Source organism: Mirounga angustirostris, unplaced genomic scaffold (genome assembly GCF_029215605.1).
Source record: "Mirounga angustirostris isolate CCGP_5_RB_7025 unplaced genomic scaffold, mMirAng1.0.hap1 SCAF_11, whole genome shotgun sequence".
Taxonomy (NCBI): domain Eukaryota; kingdom Metazoa; phylum Chordata; class Mammalia; order Carnivora; family Phocidae; genus Mirounga; species Mirounga angustirostris.
Window position 1 is genome coordinate 118,304,719 of NW_026991719.1, and position 3,168 is coordinate 118,307,886.

The following is a 3,168-nucleotide window of genomic DNA, read 5'->3' on the forward strand; positions in this document are numbered from 1 at the left end:
TCAAGCAGACAAACAGATTTTTCTTTCTTTCTTTCTTTCTTTCTTTCTTTCTTTCTTTCTTTCTTTCTTTCTTTCTTTCTTTCTTTCTTTCTTTGAGACAGAGAGAATGAGAGAGAGCACATGAGAGGGGGGAGGGTCAGAGGGAGAAGCAGGCTCCCTGCCGAGCAGGGAGCCCGATGCGGGACTCGATCCCGGGACTCCAGGATCATGACCTGAGCCGAAGGCAGTCGCTTAACCAACTGAGCCACCCAGGCGCCCCAGATTTTTCTTTTTTTTTGAGATTTTTCTAATTGTTTAGGAAAGAAATATTGAGGGTCAGAGAGATGTTTAAGTAGAAAAAAAGGCAAAAGCTATAGGTCTTAAGGACAAGAAAGAAATGAAACGATGACTGAATTTTTAAGCCTGGGTGACTGCAAGTATGGTATTGTCATTACCCAAAGTAAAGCTTCTAAGAGAAGGAAAGAGGAAAAGAATTTTAAAAACAGATCTTCATTCTTCATTTTCATGACCTTCTCCTCAAACTGAAAGTGTTTTTCATGCAGTACACAGGAAGTACACTTTTAAGTCTTGTTCAAAACAGAAAATTTTGAAGTTTCCACTTGAGAATAGCAATTTTCCAAATAAGCAGTCTCATCAGTAGCGTTGTAAGGATAGACACGACTACAAATAACAAACACTGAACTCGAGGCAGCAGCCTGAGCCCAGGCACTCTTAGTGTGGTCTCATCACCCATCACCTCTTGGTCCACCATACCCAGAGACTGGCAAATATTGTCAAAGGGGAAAGATTTAACACAGGGAGAAACAGACATAAAGAAGACCAAAATTAAAGTACATAACTGTACCCCAAAAATAAACGTAAGCAATTTTTGTGAGCTTTGGGCATCACGAACACTCACCGCTGTTGTGAAAAATGAGTTCACGAGCTAGATATGATTGTAATTGGAAAAAACTCAAGTATTATTTTAAAAGAAGTAGAAACCAATATGCAAATCTGATGGTTAAGTTGGCTTGAAGTTTCTGCGAACATCACTCGGAGCCAACTTCCTACCCTCTGAACCTTCCTGCTGACTATGATTTATATCCATGAATGGTGTTCATGTACACATGCCCAATTTTCTATGGCTACTTGGAGAAAATGGCCTCAGAATATGGTATACTTAGTTGCTGCCCAGAACTTAATTAAAATTCCCAAGGACTAAGCTGACTTCAAATGCTGCCATAACTAAACTTACTAAAGCCCTTCCGCAGAAAAATATGACATTAATCCTGAGTCCAGCCACTATCAATCTTACTTGAACACTCCAAGCACCATAATTCATATTGAAGCTGTCTCTACACTTGCAAGTGTTTTCCAAACAAAATTTATGTTTAGGCAAATGAGCAATTCATTTGGAACAGTCTTAACTGATTAAATACATTTGTATTAGTAGAAAATGATTTTCCGAAGAGTCACTGAGGCAAAGCAAACACCTTCTTTGAGTAAACCTGATGTGGTTCAAACACATATTCAAAGATTTCAGAAAGTCGTTTCCATTTACCTAATCACTTGTGAGATTTTCACCATGTGACTAATGATACCGCTGGGGATGGGGGGGAACTACAGTATTTAACAGTTTAACAACCTAACAGGGAAGTAGTATATCTTAGCAGGATAAAATGCATTTTGGAAGCCGATGGGCCTAGACCCAATTGCCACTTATTTACCCTATAACATCTAGCATGTAATGTAACCTCTTTGTGCCTCAGTTTCTTGTGTTTCCCAAAAGGATTATACCACCAATGCCCTATCCGTGGTTTAGGAATCAAATGAGATAATGCACATAAACTAACTAGTAGAATGCCTGATACAAGGCACACAGTAGACAGATTTTAGGTAATTTTTCCAGTACTTTGCTGGAAAGAAAGAGCCATGCAGATATTTAAAAATGCCTCTATCTCCTTGCAACCCTTACATCTGCCTGTACAATACATCTCTAGGCCACAGCGCTAGGGAACACCATGAAGCCTTCATTCATCATCCTTTTACTTCTGTTCATATCTGAGTTAATTTATCCTTCTCTTCTCGAATCCACTGCGTCATAGCCCCTTGTATTTTCCAAGATAGAGCTCAATTTTCTCCTCCAGAAAGTCTTCCTCACATCATGAGAAAGCACTTATTGATCCAGTTCATCCCATTGCTATATTAATCTGATCTACCACCCCCCAACAAATGCTCAACTTTTTGAGGGTGGAGCCAGCATCTAACTGAATTATTCCCCAAACATGTTAAGTTAGTATCAGTTGAAGATGCCAGTTGGTATGAAACTGGTGTATTAGAGCTGTGGTAGAGGGGACAGCAGAAGCAGTAGGAGAGGTGGTCGGAGAGACTGGCATAAGCTTGACCACGTAAGTTTAGATGTTATTCTAACTGCAATGGGAAGACAGTAGAGAGATGACAAATCTGACTTACATTTTACAAGGGCAACTCTTGCTGGGTGGAGAAATCATATCGAGAGTGGAAGACAAATCATAAGAGACTCTTAATCTCAGGAAACAAACTGAGGGTTGCTGGAGTGGTGGGGGTAGGAGGGATGGGGTGGCTGGGTGATGGACATTGGGGAGGGTATGTGCTATGGCGAGTGCTGGGAATTGTGCAAGACTGTTGAATCACAGACCTGTACCTCTGAAACAAATAATACATTATGTGTTAATAAAAAAAAAATTTTTAAAAAGAGAGTGGAAGAAAAGGAGGCCAGGTACAAGGCTATCCCAATAGCCTAGGAGAGAGAGAACGATGGTTTGGACGAGGGTGGTACAGGAGGTTGTATAAGAAATGGGCATATCTGAGATAGAGTCGACACTGTTTGCTGATGGTCTGTATACAGGAATGAAAGAAAGGAGTCAAGAATGATTCCTGGCACAGCTAAAATGACAGATCAACGGATGCCTGGCTGGCTCAGTCGGTAGAGCATGCAACTCTTGATCTTGGGGTCATGAGCTCAAGCCCCACTCTGGGCATAGAGCTTACTTAAAAAAAAAAAGGAATGATTCCCAGGTTTGTGGCCTGTGCTACTGGATGAATGATAATGCCATCTCCTGAGCACCTCTTCCTCCTGTGAAGAAATTGTTTTATTCATTTTCTTATCCTCAGTGCTTAGTATAGTGCCTGACACACGAGAAGTTGGTT